This window comes from Scyliorhinus canicula, chromosome 15 (genome assembly GCF_902713615.1).
Source record: "Scyliorhinus canicula chromosome 15, sScyCan1.1, whole genome shotgun sequence".
NCBI classification, from domain to species: Eukaryota; Metazoa; Chordata; class Chondrichthyes; order Carcharhiniformes; family Scyliorhinidae; genus Scyliorhinus; species Scyliorhinus canicula.
In genome coordinates this window covers 82,223,913-82,236,036 of record NC_052160.1, presented here as the reverse complement: position 1 = coordinate 82,236,036, position 12,124 = coordinate 82,223,913, and the positions used below count along the sequence as shown (strand labels likewise).

The 12,124-nt window shown below is 50.9% G+C and overlaps 1 protein-coding gene across 5 annotated transcripts in view; it reads left to right on the top strand.

The window, feature by feature from the left end:
* The window catches only part of lrif1 (ligand dependent nuclear receptor interacting factor 1), a 60,107-nt gene that overhangs the window by 18,220 nt on the left and 29,763 nt on the right, over positions 1-12,124 (top strand). The gene's annotated exons all lie outside the window — the stretch shown is intronic.

Here is a 12,124-nt window from a genome sequence, read left to right as displayed (position 1 = left end):
GCCTAAGGAACCTTGGTGAGTTCCTGCAGTGCATCTTGTAGACGGTACACACGCCTGCTACTATTCATTGGTTGTGGAGGGAGTGAATGTTTGTAGAAGGTTTAGTGATCAAGTGGACTGCTTTGTACTAGATGGTGTCAGGCTTCTTGGGTGTTGTTGGAGCTGCAGTTATCCAGGCGAGTGGGGGAGTATTCCATCAACTCCTGACTTGTGCCTTGCATATGGTGGACAGGCTTTGGGGAGGCAACCCTCAGGGCGTTGAGAGTGGCGTTTCAGTGATGGTAATGCCATTGAATGTCAAGGGGTGATGATTAGATCCTCTCTTGGAGATGGTCTTTGCCTGTGTCCTGTATGTTATTTGCCACTTGTCAGCCCAGGCCTGGATGTGTCCAGGCATTGTTGCATTTCATGTGGACTGCTTCAGTATCTGAGGAGTCACAAATTATACTGAGCATTGTGCAGTCATCAGCGATTATCCCCACTTCTGACCTTCTGATGGAAGGAAGGACATTGATGAAGCTGCTGAAGATGGTTGGGCCTAGGACATTGCCCCCCCTACAGTGATGTCCTGGAGCAATCACAACAGCCCTCTTCCTTTGTGCCAGGTACGACGGAGAGTTTTTCCCGATTCCCATTGACACTTATTTTGCTGGGGGTCCTTGATGCCACACTCAGTTAAATGTTGCCTTGATGTCAAGAGCAGTCACTCTCATCTCAAGTAGTCCTGTGCAGATTCACCAGGTTGACTGCCACCTCATTTTTAGGTAAGCTCGATGTTGCTCCTGGCATGCCCTCCTTCACTCTTCATTGAAACAGGGTTTTTTCCCTGGCTTGGTGGGAATGGTAAAGTGGGGGATATGCTGGTTTAATTTGAACTACCAAAGAGCTTTGGGCATGAGTGGATAATGTAAATACTGTGAGATATGAATGAAGTATAAGTGCACAGGTCATGCAGTCACTGTAGTGATGACAAGACCTATTGAGATAATGTAGAAAACTGTGACCAATTTTCTGCCAACGTGGTCCTACAAACAGCAATTTGATCATCAGATCATCTGCATTTTTGCTATTGGTTGAGGAATATTGGTCAGGACACTGGGCAGAACTCCCCTGTTTACTGAAGCAATGACTGAAATTGAAGAACATTTGGTACAGTTCTGAATGTGATGCTTGCTACACTGGAAAGTAGAATAATCTATTTTTACCATTAATATATGGTCCAGATTAAGAGCAGGAGAATGCTGTTGGCTACTGTCGTAATCCACGGGAGGCAGGAGTTCCGTCACCACACCAATATTTATTTACAAAAACGATATTACAGGAGCAGCTACAAACAGTGCAGCTAGTAGTCCAGTCAACTCAAGACTGGCTCACAAAGCCTACACAGGTGATTATATGGGCCCCCTCAATGAGCTACCATTGAGGGAGCTCATACTCCAATTGACCAACCAATAAAGCCAATTGGAGTTCATTACACCCCTCCCCCCCCCCCCCCCCCCCCCCCCCCCCCCAAGGTCCGAGGAATTCCTGCCAGCTGGCATTCCTCTGAGCTTCTTCCTGCTCCTCATGTCTGGGTCTGTCACCTCTGTGTCGTCCGCCGGGTCGTTCTCCGAAGTGGGCGGGGTGTACCTTTATAGGTGCTCGTCTTTTCCTTGACGACCTCCTTGGAAGTTGTTCGTCCTCCTCCTCGGGGAGAGGTGTCGCGTCGGCCTCGTCGAGTGTGTCCATCTCCGACTCTGATGACTGGATGACGGAGTCTGGAGAAATTGTTCGGGGCTGGGGGTGGGTATCCTTTCCGTCTGGGCTATCCCAGCTTGAGGCGGTCCTGCTTCACTTGCCTCCAGGTGTGGTTCCGCTGCCCTTATTTGGTCTAGGTGTTTCTTCAGCACCTTACCTCCTATTGAAACCTCATAGGATATGGGCCCTGTTTGGGACTCTACCGTGCCTTTGACCCACGTTGGTCCATTCCCATAATTCTTGACTCAAACCGGTGCCCCCACCTGGAAACGTCTCTGCTGCCGACTATTATCATGCCTCCTGCGTTGGGCCTCCTGTTGTTTCTCCACTTTCCCCGTTAAATTTGGGAAAAGGAGACTCAGCCTCGTTCGCAGCCGCCTTCCCATTAAGAGTTCAGCTGGCGGTATGCCCGTTGTGGAATGCGGTGTGGTCCTGTAATCAAACAGCCAGCGGGAGAGCTTAGTGTCCATTGACGCTGCCGGCTGCTTCTTGAGTCCCGCTTTAAGTGTCTGGACCGCTCTCTCTGCCAGGCCGTTGGTCGCTGGATGGTAAGGGGCCGTTTTGATGTGACGGACTCCGTTTTCCTTCAGGAATTTTCCAAATTCCCCACTTGTGAATGCCGTTCCGTTGTCAGACACCAATACCTCCGGAAGTCCACGTGTTGCAAACGAGGCCCTGAGCTTTTCAATTGTCGATGCTGTGCTTGCCGTGTTTACCCGGTGGACGTCCAACCATTTGGAGTGGGCGTCCACTATCACCAAAAACATTGAGCCCATGAAAGGGCCGGCGTGGTCAATATGCAGGCGGGTCCACGGTCTGCCTGGCCATTCCCACGGGTGCAATGGCACTGCTGGTGGCACTCTTTGCCCCTGTTGGCACTCCTGGCACCGACGTACCAAGGCTGCTATGTCTGTGTCCAAACCTGGCCACCAAACGTAGCTTCGAGCTAGCATCTTCATTTTAGACACCCCTGGGTGTCCGTGATGTAACTCGGTTAAGATTGCCTGACGGCCCTGAGCTGGGACGATTACTCGGGCTCCCCATAAGAGGATACCGTCTTCTACGGTTATTTGGTCCCTTCTGCTCCAGTATGGGTGCATCTGGGGCTCCACTGGTCTTTCCAGTTCCCCTGTTAGCAGTAAATGCTTCATCTTGGCTAAAACTGGGTCGTTTTGCGTCTACAACCGAATATGTTGTGTGTCTACTGGTAGGGTGTCCAAAAAATTTAGAGTAATTAATGTCTCCTCTATTTTTGGTATTTGCGGCGGAGTGTCCGGGAGGGGAAGTCTGCTCAAAGCATCTGCATTTGCTACTCGCGTTCCCGGTCTGTGCTCCAGAACTTATCTATACGCTGCCAGTAGCAACGCCCAGCGTTGGATTCTAGCTGACGCAATCGGGGGTATTGACTTGTCTTCTTTTAATAACCCTAATAACGGCTTATGGTCCGTCACTATGGTGAATTTCCGCCCGTACAGATGCTGGTGAAATTTTTTTACTGCGAATATCACCGCCAGTCCTTCCTTCTCGATTTGGGCGTACTTCTTCTCAGCCATCGCCAAGGTCCTCGAAGCATAGGCTATTGGCCGTTCTTCCCCATTCCTTCCTCTATGGGCTAAGACGGCTCCTACCCCGTAGGGGGATGCATCACAAGTGACCACCAACTCCTTCCTTGGGTCATAATGCTCAAGGACATTTTCGGATGACAGCTGTTCCTTAATGTCCCTAAATGCTCGGTTTTGGCGGTGGACCATTTCCATTCTTGCCCCTTTTTTAGTAGCTGGTGGAGGGGTTCTAGGATGGACGCCCTATTTTCAATAAATTTTCCATAATAGGTTACCAACCCTAGAAATGATCGTAACTCCTGGACCGTGGTGGGAGCTGGGGCTTCTTTTATTGCCCTTACTCTGTCTTCTAATGGATGCAAGCCTGACTCGTCTACTTTATATCCCAGGTACGTCACTTGTGGAGCCAGAAAAACACATTTTTCCCTTTTTAGCCGTACGCCTGCCTTTGCGAAACGCCTGAGCACTTCCTCCAGGTTCCTCAAGTGTTCCCTGTTTGTCCTACCCGTGATTAAGACATCGTCCAAATAAATCGCCACCTGCGGTAGTCCCTGCAGAATATTTTCCATCATACGCTGGAATATAGCGCAGGCTGATGACACTCCAAAAGGTAGCCTAGTATAACGAAAAAGGCCCTTCAGGGTGTTGATCGTAGCAAACTTCTGGGAGCCCTTGTCCAGTTTTAACTGCAGGTAGGCGTGGCTCATATCTAGTTTTGTGAACAAAAGCCCACCTGCCAATTTGACATATAGGTCGTCTATTTTCGGGATTGGGTATTTGTCCAACAGTGCGTATTTGTTTACTGTCTGTTTGAAATCTCCACAGAGACGTATCGAGCCGTCTGGCTTCAAAATTGGTACCACCGGCGCTGCCCATTCCGAGAATTGTACTGGTCTGATAATGTCGTTGCGCTGTAACCTTTCTATTTCGCCATCTACTTTCTTCCTTAACGCGAAAGGTACCGGCCTGGCCTTACAAAATTTCGGAAGGGCTTCTGGGTCCACGTGCAAAGTTGCTTTGGCGCCTATGATTTCCCCCAAACCTTCCTGGAAGATCTCCGGGTATTTTTGGAGTACTCCACTCAACTGCCCGCTTCCACTCTGGAAAATCTTCCTCCAATCTAATTTTAGGTCTTTCAGCCAGTTCCGTCCAATTAAGCTCGGTCCGGAGCCCTCTACTATCGTCAACGGTAATCTGAGCAATTGTTTCTCATATTCCACAGGTACATGAGTCGTGCCTAGAACTTCCAGGGGTAGGTACCTGTGTAGGTTTTAAGTTTCGTCGATGTTTTTGTTAGGGTTAGTGGCTGGAGTCCATCTTTGATTTTTCTAAATGCTGCCACTCCCATTACTGATGCGGCCGCACCCGTGTCTATTTCCATTATTGTCGGCTGCCCGTTCATCCGTGGGGTAATCCTAATGGGTTCTGCTTTCTTAGTTGTAATATTATATAATTGTTCCCCTTCGGAGGAGGATGGGGCATCTCGGTTGTGTACTTCCCAGCGTCCCCACCTGCTATTCCTCTTTTGCCACCTCCTTCTAGGGTTTCTGTCGTTGTTACCCCACTCTGTCTGGTGCCAGAAACGCTCCTTCTCTGTTGGGGGAGCCTCAGCCGGTACTTCCCTCTGTCTCCAGTTAGTCCTGGCAGACTTGGGGGGCAGTTCTGGGGTTTTCCTTTTTCCCTCTATTCCTCAGGTTTTTCCTGAGAGCGGCTATCTGGTAGCAGGACCCGTTGTTGTAGTCCCACTCACAGGTATCTACCTCCATTGGCGTGCCCTGTAGTTCCTGCGCCCCACTTGCTGCCTTTTCTAGGGACAGTGCAAGCTGTAACGCCTGCCTGCAGTCTAGCTCCGTTTCCGCCAACAGGCGTTTCTGTATTGTGAGGTCATTTATACCACACACTAACCGGTCCCGAAGCATTTCATTTAGCGTCGGGCCGAACTCGCATTGTTCCGCCAGCCTTCTCAGCCGGGTCAAGAAATTCGTGACTGACTCCCTGTCTTCCCGCTTCGCTGTGTAGAATCTGTAACTACGCAAAATGAGGGGTGGTTTTGGGTTGTAGTGCTCTTTCACCAATTCCGTTACTTCTTGGAAAGTTTTCCTGTCTGGCGCATCGGGATAAGTCAGACTACGTATGATGGCGAAAGCGGAGGGTCCGCACGCCGGCAGCAGGATAAGCCGTCTCCTTTCGTCCGTCAGTATATAATTTGCCTGGAAGTAGTAACACATTCTCTCCACATACTGGGACCAGTCCTCAATAGCCGGGTCGAATGCCTCTAACCTCCCAAAAATGGCACTTTTAAAATGGCATGGCTTACCCTCCGAGTGCGGCAGCTGGTCTTCGCAAAATTCGTAGTTTACCTCGTCGCCACTGTAGTAATCCACAGGAGGCAGGAGTTCCGTCACCAATATTTATTTACAAAAACGATATTACAGGAGCAGCTACAAACAGTCCTGCTAGTAGTCCAGTCAACTCAAGACAGGCTCACAAAACCTACACAGGTGATTATATGGGTCCCCTCAATAAGCTATCATTGAGGGAGCTCATACTCCAATTGGCCAACCAATAAAGCCAATTGGAGTTCATTACAGTTACAAAAATTGAGGCATTCGATTGCTGTAAAAGACTTTTGAGTTTAAAGATAGAAGAACCATTGCAAGTACATTAGTTCACAAGTTGTAGAATGAGGAATCCTCCCAATGATTTGCTATAAGTGGTTTGTGGAGAACATTGTCCATTGGATTAGATATTTGAGATCCTTTATTGATGTACTAATTGTAGAGTTGAGGAAATGCATCGTGAATTTGAAGAACCCTATATTGCATTGGATGTGGAATGAAAAAGCCTGTGGTGTAATTGTCTGGAAGAACTCTGCTGGAGTTGGAGAATTGAGGATCCGTATTGTATCATTGGGTGTGAATTTGAGGAAGCTGTTTGGGTGTGTGAACTATGATCTGTAGACACTCTGTATTTTCCCACGGAGTTCAAATATACTATTGGTAGATGGGACAGGGGGTTTGGATTGCTGCGCAATTCAGTGCCCAGGTTGTGGATAGATCCCCAAATGTCCATGTGCCTTGGATTTGGTTTTTCAGTGCACAGGATGAACAAACTTGTTGATGAAACTATGGATTACATGGCAGTTCAGAGAGTGAGAGGCACCAATAACCTGTACTCGGCGGCCATTTATTACTAAGGTCAATGGCCTTTTGTATGTTCTACAGCTCGAGCTCAACAGGGGGCGAGGCCGCGCGCGGTCTGGGGCGGGGCCGCGCGCGGTCTGGGGCGGGGGCGAGGCTCTGTGGTGACTCGGATGGCGGTTCGAGCCCCGAAACCGTTCCATTCAGGTGTAGGGAGGCTTGGCATAGCGGCCATTTCCTCATTGTGGGGCATGTTACCGTGCGGCCCGCTCCTTCAGGCTCTGCGCTCCCCCCCCCCCCCCCCCCCCCCCTCCCTTTCACCTGTGCTTTTTATCATGTCCGAGCGTGAGCTTCTCCATCTCGGCCTCGGCATCGCCCCCAGCTCCCAGTAGAAGGGGTCACCGCGCTGCTCCTCAAAGGCCGTACGGTTTGGGAGGAGCCGGCAGTGGGTCGGCGCCCTGCGTGTTACCTCATACTAATTGGGCTGGCAGTGAGCAGTCTGTCTCTGGTTTAGCTGGTACTGATTAGGCTGGCAGTGGGCAGACTCTGGGTTAGGACTAATATTTAGTGCACTGGCAGTGGGGCAGACTCTGGATTAGAGCTGGTATTTAGTGGGCTGGCAGTGGGCAGACTCTGGATTAGAGCTGGTATTTAGTGGGCTGGCAGAGGGCAGACTCTGGATTAGAGCGGGTATTTAGTGGGCTAGCAGTGGGCAGACTGGATTAGAGCTGGTATTTAGTGGGCAGACTCTCTGGATTAGAACTGGTATTTAGTGGGTTGGCAGTGGGCAGACTCTGGATTAGAGCTGGTATTTAGTGGGCTGGCAGTGGGCAGACTCTGGATTAGAGCTGGTATTTAGTGGGTTGGCAGTGGGCAGACTCTGGATTAGAGCTGGTATTTAGTGGGCTGGCAGTGGGCAGACTCTGGATTAGAGCTGGTATTTAGTGGGTTGGCAGTGGGCAGACTCTGGATTAGAGCTGGTATTTAGTGGGCTGGCAGTGGGCAGACTCTGGATTAGAGCTGGTATTTAGTGGGCTGGCAGTGGGCAGACTCTGGATTAGAGCTGGTATTTAGTGGGCTAGCAGTGGGCAGACTGGATTAGAGCTGGTATTTAGTGGGCAGACTCTCTGGATTAGAGCAGGTATTTAGTGGGCTGGCAGTGGGCAGACTTTGGATTAGAGCTGGTATTTATGGGCTGGCAGTGGGCAGACTCTCTGGATTAGAGCTGGTATTTAGTGGGCAGACTCTGGATTAGAGCTGGTATTTAGTGGGCTAGCAGTGGGCAGACTGGATTAGAGCTGGTATTTAGTGGGCAGACTCTCTGGATTAGAGCTGGTATTTAGTGGGCTAGCAGTGGGCGGACTTTGGATTAGAGCTGGTATTTATGGGCTGGCAGTGGGCAGACTCTCTGGATTAGAGCTGGTATTTAGTGGGCTAGCAGTGGGAAGACTTTGGATTAGAGCTGGTATTTATGGGCTGGCAGTGGGCAGGCTCTCTGGATTAGAGCTGGTATTTAGTAGGCTGGCAGTGGGCAGACTCTCTAGATTAGGGCTAATTAGTCGGCTGGCAGTGGGCAGACTTTCTGGGTTAGCTGGAAAGTCGCCATAGTCACGGATGACCATAGGCTGCTTTCTCCTTTGACGGGAAAGCTGACTGGTGATGGTTTAACTAGAGTATCACCACATCTTAGGCAGGTGGCAAGGCTGAGAAGATGGGTCTTCATGAATACTGATTGGGCTGGCAGCGGGCAGGCCCTTTCTCAGTCAGCTGGTACTGATTGGGCTGAAATGGCAGGTAATCTCTGTTATCTCTTCCTGATTGGGCTGGCAGTGGACAGGATCCCTCTGGGTGAGCACCAAATGGGCTGCCAGTGGAAAGACTGTCTGGGTTTGCTGGTCCTGATTGGATTGGCAGTGAGCAGACTAACACCGGGTTAGCAGGCATTAATATTGATTGGGCTGGCATGTCATGGATTCTCTGGGTTATTTTGCTTTTAATTGCGCTGGCAGTGGTCGGGCTTTCTCTGGGACTGGCATTGATTTGGTTGGCAGTGGGCAAGCTCTCTCTGGGTTTGCTGGTATTTATTAAACTGGCATTAGGCAGACGCTCACCAGGTTAGCTGGTATTGGCTGGGCCTGCAGTGTGCAGGCTCTCTTAGTAAGCTAGTACTGATTGGACTGGCGATGTGCAGGATCTCTCAGGGTTTGGTGGTATTAGGCTGGCAGTGGGTAGACTCTGAGTTAGCTGGAATTGATTGGGCTGGTAGTGCGCAGGCACTCTCTGGGTCAGTACTAGTATTGTTTGGGCTGGCAGTGAGCTGGTTCTCTGGGTTAGTTGATGTAGATTGGGCTGACAGTTGCTAGGCTCTGGTCTAGCTGGTATTGATTGGGTTGGAATGGGCAGGCTCGGGGTTAGCTGATACAGATTGGACTGGCAGTTGGCAGGCACTTTCTGGGTTAGCTGGTATTGATTGGGTTGGTGGTGGGCACTCTAGCTCGTGCAGATTGGGCTGGCGGTGAGCAGGTTCTCTGGGTTAGCTGGTATTGATTGGGTTGGGAGTGGGCAGGCACTCTCTGGGTTAGCTGGTATTGATTGGGTTGGGAGTGGACAAGCTCTGGGTTAGCTTGTACCGATTGGGCTGGCAGTGGGCAGGCTCCCGCCGGGTTTGCTGCTGCTAATTAGCATGGCAGTGCACAGGCTGTCTCTAGTTTAGCTCTTATTGACTGGGCTAGCAGTGGGCAGGCTCTCTCTGGGTTAGCTGGTGCTCATTGGGCTGGAAGTGGCCAGGCTCTCTCCGGTTCAGCTGGTTTCGATTGGGCTGACAGTGGGCAGGCGCTCTCCGGTTTAGCAGGTATTGATTCGGCTGGCAGTGGGCAGGGTCCCACCAGGTTAGCTGGTATTAAATGAGCTGGCAACAAACCGGCTCTCTCCAGGTAAGCTGGTTGTGAATGGGCTGGCAGCTGCTGGCCTGCTTTCAAAGCCAACGATTTAGCCGTGTGCTAAACCAGCCCCATGTGCTGCCGTGTGCTGCCCGCTTTCCCCAGGCAGCGGGAGGTGTAGATGGAGTCAATGGATGGGAGGCAAGTTCGTGTGATGGACTGGGCTGTGTTCACGACTCTCTGAAGTTTCTTGCGGTCCTGGGCCGAGCAGTTGCCATACCAGGCTGCGATGCAGCCAAATAGGATGCTTTCTATGGTGCATCTGTAAAAGTTGGTGAGGGTTAATGTGGACATGCCGAACTTCCTTAGTTTCGTGAGAAAAGTATAGGCGCTGTTGTACTTTCTTGGTGGTAACGTCGACGTGGGTGGACCAGGACAGATTTTTGGAGATATGCACCCCTAGGAATTTGAAACTGCTAACCATCTCCACCTTGGCCCCGTTGATGCTGACAGAAGTGTGTGCAGTACTTTGCTTCCTGAAGTCAATGACCAGTCCTTTAGTTTTGCCGGCATTGAGGGAGAGATTGTTGTTGCTGCATCACTCCACTAGGTTCTCTATCTCCCTCCTGTATTCTGACTTGTCGTTATTTGAGATCCAGCCCACTATGCTCGTATCGTCAACAAACTTGCAGATGGAGTTGGAAGCAAATTTTGCCACGCAGTAGTGTGTGTGTTCAGGGAGTAGAGTAGGGGGCTAAGTACGCAGCCTTGCAGGGCCCCGGTATTGAGGACTATTTTGGAGGAGATGTTGTTGTTCATTCTTACTGATTGTGGTCTGTTGGTCAGAAAATTGAGGATCCAGTTGCAGAGTGGAGTGCCAAGTCCTAGGTTTTGGAGCTTTGATATGAGCTTGCTGGAATTATGGTGCTGAAGGCGGAGCTGTAGTCAATAAATAGGAGTCTGATGAAGGAGTCCTTGTTGTCGAGATGCTCTAGGAATGAGTGTAGGGCCAGGGAAATGATGTCTGCTGTGGACTGGTTGCGATGATATGCAAATTGCAGTGGATCAAGGCATTCTGGGAGTATGGAGGTGATGAGCTTCATGATCAACCTCTCGAAGCACTTCATTATGACTCCAGTCAGGACCAACGGACGGTAGTCATTGAGGCGCATTGCCTAGTTCTTCTTTGGCTGACAGTGGACTGGCTCCTGCCGGGTTAGCTGGTGCTGATTAGGATGGCAGTGGACAGGCTGTCTCTAGTTTAGCTGTTATTGACTGGGCTAGCAGTGGGAAGGCTCTCTCTGGGTTAGCTGGTGCTGATTGGGATGGAAGTGGCCAGGCTGTCTCCGGTTTAGCAGGTATTGATTGGGCTGGCAATGGGCAGGGTCCCACCAGGTTAGCTGGTATTAAATGGGCTGGCAGCGAACCGGCTCTCTCCGGGTAAGCTGGTTATGATTGGGCTGGCAGTGGGCCGGCTCCCTCTCCGGGTAAGCTGGTTACGGTTGAGCTGGCAGTGGACAGGCTCTCACCAGATAAGCTGGTTATGGTTGGGCTGGCAGAAAACCGTCTCTCTCCGGGTAAGCTGGTTATGATTGGGCTGGCAGCAAACCAGCTCTCTCCGGGTAAGCTGGTTATGATTGGGCTGGCAGCAAACCGTCTCTCTCCGGGTAAGCTTGTTATGATTGGGCTGGCAGCAAACCGGCTCTCTCCGGGTAAGCTGGTTATGATTGGGCTGGCAGCAAACCAGCTCTCTCCGGGTAAGCTGGTTATGATTGGGCTGGCAGCAAACCGTCTCTCTCCGGGTAAGCTTGTTATGATTGGGCTGGCAGCAAACCAGCTCTCTCTGGGTAAGCTGGTTATGATTGGGCTGGCAGTGGACCGACTCTCCAGGTAAGCTAGTTATGAATGGGCTGGTAAGGTACTGGCTCTCTCGGGTAAGCTTGTTATGATTGGGCTGGCAGTGGACCGGCTCTCTCTCCGGGTAAGCTGGTTATGGCTGGGCTGGCCGTGGACAGGCTCTCACCGGGTTAGCTGGTATTAAATGGGCTGGCAGTCGGAATGATCTCTCTGTCGTGGTTTGCTAGTATTGATTGGGCATAGCAGTGGGCAGGCTCCCTCAGCTGACATTGATTGCGCTGGCAGTTAGCAGACTCTTTTCTGGCTCTGATTGGGCTGGCAGTGGACTGGCTCTCACTGGGTTAGCTGGCAGTGGGCAAGCTCTCTGGGTTGGCGCTAGTATTTATTGGGTTGGCTGTGGAAAGACACTGGGTTAGCTGGTACTGATTAGGCTGGCAGTGGATAGGCTCTCTGGGTTAGCGCTGGTATTTAATTGGCTGCCAGTGGAAGTCTCTGGATTAGCTGGTACTGATTGGGCTGGTAGAGAGCAGGCTGTCTCTGGGTTAGCGCTGGTATTTATTGGGCAGGCTCTCACTGGTTTAGCGTTGGTACTTATTGGGCTGGCAGTGGATAGATTCTCTCTCTGGGTTTGCTGGTAATGATTAGACTAGCAGTGGGCAGACTATCTCCGGGTTAGCTGGCATTGATTGAGCTGATAGTGGAGAGGCACGCTCCGAGTTAGCCGATAATGATTGGGCTGGCAGTAGCTAGCTCGCTCTGGGTTACCTGGTATTGCAGTGAGCGGCTGGTCCATAGGTTACCTCGTACTGATTGGGCTGGCAGTGCGCAGCTCTCTCTTGGTTAGCTGATATTAATTAGGTTGGCTTTGGGCAGGCGCTATCTGGGTTAGCTAGTATTGGTTAGGCTGGCAGTGTGCAGGCTCTCTTAGTTACCTGGTACTGATTGGGCT